At 35.9% G+C, this 9,012-nt stretch overlaps 2 non-coding genes across 2 annotated transcripts; both read right to left on the bottom strand.

Annotated features, from left to right (window-relative positions):
- Window positions 1–5,607: 5,607 nt before the first annotated feature.
- On the bottom strand, window positions 5,608–5,681 carry TRNAW-CCA (transfer RNA tryptophan (anticodon CCA)). Its single transcript has one exon. It is a non-coding gene; the product is annotated as a tRNA-Trp (tRNA).
- Window positions 5,682–5,846: 165 nt separating this feature from the next.
- On the bottom strand, window positions 5,847–5,920 carry TRNAP-UGG (transfer RNA proline (anticodon UGG)). The gene has a single exon. It is a non-coding gene; the product is annotated as a tRNA-Pro (tRNA).
- Window positions 5,921–9,012: the final 3,092 nt, after the last annotated feature.

Raw genomic sequence — 9,012 nt, 5'->3', positions numbered from 1 at the left:
AATATTCATTACTTCAAGTGGTTGCATTCATCGAAAGGAACAAATGAAGATGCAATTGGTTCGAATTTGACCATGGGATATCTGGAAACAATATTTGATTATTTCTTTCATTTGAAATGGGCCCTTATTTTTTCATTTCATTTTTATTTGATTCTATTTCTATATTCTTTCCAGATCCAAGGACTAAACAATGAAAAAAAAAAAGTGCCAAAAAAGAAAAAAGCATTGACTCCCCTCCCATATCTTGCATCTATAGTCTTTTTGCCCTGGTGGATCTCTCTCTCATTTAATAAAAGTCTGGAACCTTGGGTTACTCATTGGTGGAATACCAGGCAATCCGAAACTTTTTTGAATGATATTCAAGAAAATAACGTTCTAGAAAGATTCATAGAATTAGAAGAACTATTCCTGTTGGACGAAATGATAAAGGACTACCAGGAGACACAGATACAAAAGTTTCGTATAGGAATCCACAAAGAAACGATACAATTGATCAAAATGCACAATGAAGATCATATCCATATCATTTTGGATTTCTCGGCAAATATAATCTGTTTCGCTATTCTAAGCGGTTATTCTATTCTGGGTAATGAAGAACTTCTCATTTTGAATTCTTGGGTTCAGGAATTCCTCTATAACTTAAGTGACACAATAAAAGCTTTTTCTATTCTTTTATTAACTGATTTATGTATCGGATTCCACTCGCCTTATGGTTGGGAACTAATGATTGGCTCGATCTACAAAGATTTTGGATTTTCCCATAACGATCAAATTATATCTGGTCTTGTTTCTACCTTTCCAGTCATTCTAGATACAATTTTGAAATATTGGATCTTCCATTATTTAAATCGTGTATCTCCTTCACTTGTAGTCATTTATCATTCAATGAATGAATGAAGAACTCATTTGATCCGCTGATATCAATCAAATAATCCCACTCTTTATACTTTTACCCGTCCAGGGAATTCGATTCCTCCTATATTCCAGTACAATTATTCCAGTACAATATCAGAATCGTGGATAGGGAACTATACTATACTAACTATATTAGCTACCTACCTAATTTATTGTAGAAATTTCCGGGATCAATGATTGGACCATGCAAAATAGAAATACCTTTTCTTGGGTAAAGGAACAAATGACTCGATTCATTTCCGTATCGATCATGATATATGTAATAACTAGGACATCTATTTCAAATGCATATCCTATTTTTGCGCAGCAGGGTTATGAAAATCCACGAGAAGCAACTGGGCGTATTGTATGTGCCAATTGCCATTTAGCTAATAAACCCGTGGATATTGAGGTTCCACAAGCTGTGCTTCCTGATACTGTATTTGAAGCAGTTGTTAGAATCCCTTATGATATGCAACTGAAACAAGTTCTTGCTAATGGTAAAAAGGGGTCTTTGAATGTGGGGGCTGTTCTTATTTTACCCGATGGATTCGAATTAGCTCCCCCCGATCGTATTTCTCCCGAGATGAAAGAAAAGATAGGCACTCTGTCTTTTCAGAGTTATCGCCCCACTAAAAAAAATATTCTTGTGATAGGTCCTGTTCCTGGTCAGAAATATAGTGAAATCGTCTTTCCCATTCTTTCTCCGGACCCTGCTACTAAGAAAGACGTTAACTTCTTAAAATATCCTATATACGTAGGTGGGAACAGGGGAAGGGGCCAGATTTATCCCGATGGGGGTAAGAGTAACAATACAGTCTATAATGCTACAGGAGCGGGTATAGTAAGCAGAATAGTACGTAAAGAAAAAGGGGGGTATGAAATAACCATAGCTGATGCATCGGATGGACACCAAGTAATTGATATTATACCTCCAGGACCGGAACTTCTTGTTTCAGAGGGTGAATCTATCAAGCTTGATCAACCATTAACGAGTAATCCTAATGTGGGTGGATTTGGTCAGGGAGATGCAGAAATAGTACTTCAAGATCCATTACGTGTCCAAGGGTTGTTGTTCTTTTTGGTATCTGTTATTCTGGCACAAATCTTTTTGGTTCTTAAAAAGAAACAGTTTGAGAAGGTTCAATTGTCCGAAATGAATTTCTAGATACATGGATCCATCAAATTGGTAAAAAGAGACGAACTATTGTTGATCGATGCAATTATGTATGATCAAAAAAATAATGAAAAGCTTTTTTCTTTATACTGTTTTTCGGCGAGATGTCAGGAATTGTTTGTGCCCCGTTCCTAGTAATAATATGTATATTCTGAAGAAGGCTACTTGACATTTTTTTTTTTTTCAAAAAAAAAATTGGAGTGGTGTGACTATGCCAGGCCTCTTAATCCCAGATTATAAATGCCATGTAATGCATCAATAGTTTTTGATTCTATTGTACCTAATAGAATCGAATTCTATTAGATAATAGGCAAGGAAGAAAATAAATGGCAAGGAATAAATGAAAGTAACAAATGATTCTAGGAGGGATTGCTCGTCTTACTAATCTTCCACACAAGAAAAGGAATTTTTCACCCTTTTCCTGTGTGGAAATAATAATGATTCTTGATCCTGTTCGTTAAAGATTACGATTTTCTTTTCCAGGACTATTATAACCTCTTTCTTTAGATTCATAAGCAGTAGTGGACAAACAAAAAAAAAGGGGGGGGCGGGGGGAATCACTCATTGAGCAAATAGAACTTCTTCAATGAACTTATAAAAAAAAAAAAAGCAAATTTTCGCTGTGATGAGATAATCAATAAGGATTTGGATATGTGCAAAAATCCAAGATTTTCACTTTTTTTTTTTCACCACACTCGGGCATTAAATTAAGTGTCTTTTGCTTGAAATTTTATTTATGGAGTAAGGTTCATTTCCATACTAATTGGAATTGATTTGAAGAATGTCTCATCTGTAGAAATCCATATTGTGTCATCCATAAAATCGATTGATTCCTTCTTTCTTCTTGCTTCGGAAGAGTCCGTCCATACTATAGAGGAACAGATACTATGACAATCAAGGGATTAAATTCTTCAAAAACATCATTAGAAACAAAGGAATGGGGTGGTTTTAAACATCGGATCGAAGCAAAGGATCCGTTTTGTCATTTCTACGAATCAAATATTCTTCTTATGTTGACTGAATGAATTTCCAACCTTTATGTTATGAAATGGATCAAAGTCTCGCTGGAAGAGTAAGAACTCAACAGGACCTTACCCCTCTTTGTTTTGTCTGATTCGAGGGGTAAGGTCCTGTTGAGTTCTTACTTTTTCATGTCCACAATCCGGTTCTCATCCGATCACTATAGGGATGAGCCCAATCCGGAGTATGAACCGTAAAAGAAAATACCTATTGAACCAATCACAGGAATACCAGTTACAGTACCTATCAGCCAAAGAGGAATCCTTCCAGTAGTATCGGCCATTTACCCCGCTTCCCTCCACATTTCATCAAGTGGTCATGCTAGAGACATAAACAGTCATGGATAATTATGAGGATGATATCCTTCCGAATGGGATAAGAGAATTCCTACTATTCTCTTTCTTTCTCTCAATTGAAGAAATAATTGGAAAATAAAACAGCAAGTACAAAAATGAGTAATAACCCCCAGTAGAGGCTGGTACGATTCAATTCAACATTTTGTTCGTTCGGGTTTGATTGTGTCGTAGCTCTATAATTCAGATTAGGTTTATCGTTGGATGAACTGCATTGCTGATATTGACCCCAAAAAAGAAACGGTAGGTACAGCCAGTCCGTGAACGGCCAACCAGCGCACTGTAAAAATTGGATAGGTTCGATCTATGGTCATTGAGGCCTCCTAAAAGGATCTACTAAATTCATCGAGTTGTTCCAAAGGGTCAAAACGGCCAGTTATTAATGGAATCCCCTGTCGGCTCTCTGTGAAATACTCGTTTGGCCGAGGGCTTCCAAACACATCATAAGCTAAACCCGTGCTGACGAATAACCAACCCGCAATGAATAGGGAAGGTATAGTAATACTATGAATAACCCAGTATCGAATACTGGTGATAATATCAGCAAAAGAACGTTCTCCCGTGCTTCCAGACATGCTGAGCTCCACATATTCTTGTACAGTCAAAGGGGGATCGATTCCTTGAAAGATGGGATCAGTAAATGGAAAACTACTGATATTTCATCTTTGTGAGATCGTCAATATTGTACCGAAGGTGTATTTAGAGTATACCGAATCAGTATAGCTATCCTTCCTCTGACACAGCAACGCAGTTTCAATCAGTATCGAAAAGAAATGGTACATAATTCCCCTTTTCCTTTCTTGTTACTTGTCTATGCGGAACCGCGTGTCATTCAATCAAAAATTGATCAAATTTCTGTAGTATAGGGTTTCAAGTATTGGCTTTGGACTAGAAACTGAAGTTCTTAGTAAAGTTTGAGTCAACGGGTTCTAGTTCTAATAATTAATGAACGAGATTATCATATTCCACACAATTCAATTAGATGCAAAATATAGAAATCCCCTCTCATGGTTGTAGAAAAGATATTTTTCTTTTTTTCTAATCCTTTCATTTCAAGTAATTGGTTGGTTCTACAGTAGTAGATAGTATTCGATGAAAGAAAGAGAAGAAACAATAAATAGTTTGAACAATCAATATTCGTGATGCAACCATTACTGGATTAGATCCAAAGGTTCCTTCTTGACCTAGCTACAAGGATGGAACTCCATGATATGGAAAGACAGACTGTGGAACCTAAAAGGATAATAGGAATTGATAAATTGAAAAAGAAAAGAAATAAATGGTCAAAATGGAAATTCTTTTGAAATCCAATTCTTTTATTCTATAGTTATTCAAAGATAATTTCATTTTTGAATGAAGTTACACGACACAGTTCTTCTGACTATTACTTTACTCACGAGTTGCTCAATGAATCTGTTGATTTGAAATCCCGACATTGGTAGATGTCACAGATGATAAATCAATCTTTTTTTTTTTTTCTACCTCTGCTACTCTATCTTTGTCAGTGCCGTCTATAATGACTGATGAATCAAGAACTTTCAATTGGAACTGATTCTGTCAATTGGTATTTTTTCTGATCATCACATCTCGCAAAAATTGAAACTTAGGTAAGTGCTTTATAAACATATGTAAAAAAAAAAGAACGTATCTCATTTAGCTCCTTCATGCCCACTATAACTAGTTATTTCGGTTTTCTACTAGCTGCTTCAACTATAACCCCAGCTCTATTGATTGGTCTGAGCAAGATACGACTTATTTGAAATTAATTGAATGAATAATTCATCAAAATAAATAGTTCTGTGAGATTTCAGGTATTCGATAGTTCCTTCCCGCGTTAATTACCAATTCTTGATCATTGAGATTCATGGGTGATTCGGAGTAATATTTAGGGATAGATATTACCTCTATTTTTACCCTTTCCAACAAATTGAAATGATTGAAGTTTTTCTATTTGGAATCGTCTTAGGTCTAATTCCTATTACTTTGGCCGGATTATTCGTAACTGCATATTTACAATACAGACGCGGAGATCAGTTGGACCTTTGATTGAGTAACATCTCTTTTTTGATTGACCTCCTTCTTAAGCTGCAGGAGGTCAAATTCAGGTTGCAGTTCAAGTTAGTAAAGTTATTTTATTGTGATTCAACATTACAAAAACAGAATCACGCTCTGTAGGATTTGAACCTACGACATCGGGTTTTGGAGACCCACGTTCTACCGAACTGAACTAAGAGCGCTTTCTTATGACAGGAGATACAACTGTAAAGAAAGGGATTCTTTTTGTACCCCCAATACACCTTGCATGCATGTAGTATCATAAAATGCAAAATTATGTCCAGTCCAGTCCAATTTGAATCGATCTCAACTGATCCCTCGTTACTGCCCATAGGAGAAGTAATAGGTAGGGATGACAGGATTTGAACCCGTGACATTTTGTACCCAAAACAAACGCGCTACCAAGCTGCGCTACATCCCTTTCAATTGTTGTACAGTTTCATTGTAGGGAATCCTTGTCTTGTTTTCCACATCGTTATTTCCTAATATCTAGAGACAATTTCTCTTGCCATTTCTTCTTTTTGATTTCATATAATCAAAGAATTATATACATATGAAACCTAACGTATAAAAAAATGAATATTTATCGGTAATGCTCAGTAAGAAAGGGTCATCTTTTTCTGTTTTAGGGACAAGTAGATCTAATCCACCGGATTATTGTACATATTCATTTTCATTTTAGTTCGGGATTAGGGATTTCGTGTACAAATACAAGTGATCTTTAGCTACAGATACATCTGATCATATATGTATTCCAATAAAGAAGGAGGATTTTCAATGCGAGATATAAAAACATATCTCTCCGTGGCACCTGTGCTAACTACGCTATGGTTCGGGTCTTTAGCAGGTCTATTGATAGAGATCAATCGTTTATTCCCAGATGCGTTGACATTCCCCTTTTTTTCATTCTAGTTATTGACATGGGAAGGGGTGAAGAAGATTAGAGATACAACAAATTCTCTGTGACTAATCCACCCTTTTGAATTTTTTTTTTAAGTTGTTTAGGAAGGAAAGAGAAAGAAAAGTGGATTAAACCTCAGCGAAACTCGGGCTCAGCATAGAATTAATAGAGGGAGAACAGAAATAGAAATGTGGGTCTAGGACAGGCTGTTCAAGAGCATACAAGATAGTAAATGAAATACTGACTGGGATTAGAAATAATGGATAGTTAGAAATAATTGTATTACTTATTATTACTCTATTGATTGCAGCGAAATCTTTCATAATTGGATTTCGAGTTATCAGTTAGCAACTTCTATTTATTTTTCCTTCTTTTCGTATTCTTCGATTCAGATCGAAAATAGAAGAGTGGAGGGAATCCAAAATCCAAAGGAGGTTCATGGCCAAGGGTAAAGATGTCAGAATAAGAGTTATTTTGGAATGTACCAGTTGTGTCCGAAATGATTTAAATAAGGAATCGCGGGGCATTTCCAGATATATTACTCAAAAGAATCGACACAATACGCCTAGTCGATTGGACTTGAGAAAATTCTGTCCTTATTGTTACAAGCATACGATTCATGGGGAGATAAAGAAATAGATCGAACAGAATAGAATGTCTGTTCCACCCTTCCAAGGAACAGGACAAAATTACATATAGATAGATATATAAAATATAAACAAATCAAGTACTATTACTATTTCGGTCGGATCCGAAACCGAAATGAATGAAGAAATAAGATTTTAGAGATAAGGAATAAATCATGGATAAATCCAAGCGACCCTTTCGTAAATCCAAGCGATCTTTTCGTAGGCGTTTGCCCCCAATTGGATCGGGGGATCGAATTGATTATAGAAATATGAGTTTAATTAGTCGATTTATTAGTGAACAAGGAAAAATATTATCTAGACGAGTGAATAGATTGACCTTGAAACAACAACGATTAATTACTATTGCTATAAAACAAGCTCGTATTTTATCTTCGTTACCTTTTCTTAATAATGAGAAACAATTTGAAAGAACCGAGTCGACCCCTAGAACTGCTGGTCCTAAAACCAGAAATAAATAGGCCTACTTCTCAATTGAATCAAAACTCTAATTGGAATTCAAACTCAGATTGAGGTTTTGTTCGAAAAAGCCGAGATACTTGATTGTCGCGTCGTAAGAAAAAAAAAAAAAGAATGAATGGGGAAGAAAAAATATTTTTTTTTATTGAAAAGTGTTCGTTCATTTCTAATATTTATCATATTCATTTCTACTCTACCTTCCCGGAGTTCATTCTCCGGGGAACTCCGTTTAAATCATTTCGGTGAATTCGTTCCAGTCGCCTTATTTGATAATCTCATTTGAAATCATGTAAATGCAATTCCTATTTGATATAGCTATTTGTGCAAGTATTTTACGATTAAGAAGCAACTGCCTCTTGTACAGATCGTGCATTAATCGACTATAACTATAGGATACCCCATTTTCACGAGTTACTGCATTTATCCGAGTGATCCACAAACGACGAAAATCTCTCTTTTGCCTGCATCTATCCCGATGACTGGAAACCAAAGCTCTCATTTTCTGTTGAGTAGTAGTTCGAGTAAGTCTTGAATGAGCCCCTCGAAAGGTTGATGCAAATAAACGAATTTTTGTTCGACGTCTCCGAGCTATATATCCCCGCCTAACTCTGGTCATTGAATCAAATGAAACCTTGATGAATAACTAATTGATTTCTTTTCTTTCAGTCATTCTTTTCCCCTCCCCTAGTTTATTAGTAACAAAACGGATTCTTCCGATGTATAAAATAAAAATTCCAATGGCTTTTGCTACTATGACCTTCCCAACCACGATTTTTGATTTCTTCCAGGCATTTCACCTCGGAATAAGAAATTGTACCGATATTAGATATAAAATATCTAGTAAATAGGTAGTAATAAATAGAGAAAAATGGAGAAATAAATAAATAGTGGCTTCCATCGTTTCTATGATTACTTCTTAAACGGTGAGGTCCTCTCTATACACCGGAGCTCCTTCCCCCATTTAATCAATGTTATTAGTAACTTGTACAGTTCACACTCTTTGGCTCTACCCATAAAATTATCCAGTATATAGGTCTTTTCACAATGAGATCCATCCATACAGTGACGGCATTTAATTATGAAGGTTGGCTAGGTAGCTAACCCTGTTAGTCCGTTCTTGCAAGAGTAGAAGCATAATCTTTCTGCTTTTAAAATACTATTTTCCCCGCTTAATGGATAACCATTTGCTACCAATGGGGAATTGATTTTCATCTCAAATCGAGGTGATTGGATTTGCACCAATGGAAACCATAAATTCCATACACAATAGAGGTATATGATAGATCTTTATTTTGAGATAGTGAATGGAATGGAGTTCTTCCATTCTATCCTACTCATTGGTACTGGTCATTGATACTGGAAAAATCGTCTCATTTGTTCCAGATCATGATCTGAACGAGTCGCACATACACCCTAGTACATGTTCCTCGACGCTGAGGACATCCTCGAAGGGCAGGGGATTTCGTGACATTTTTGATTGGCTGTCTTGTGTTTCTAATAAGTTGT

The sequence above is a fragment of the Tasmannia lanceolata genome, unplaced genomic scaffold (assembly GCF_043159265.1).
Source record: "Tasmannia lanceolata isolate RefF3 unplaced genomic scaffold, GAP_Taslan_0.1 ptg000225l, whole genome shotgun sequence".
NCBI classification, from domain to species: domain Eukaryota; kingdom Viridiplantae; phylum Streptophyta; class Magnoliopsida; order Canellales; family Winteraceae; genus Tasmannia; species Tasmannia lanceolata.
This window is presented reverse-complemented; position numbering and strand designations above follow the sequence as displayed.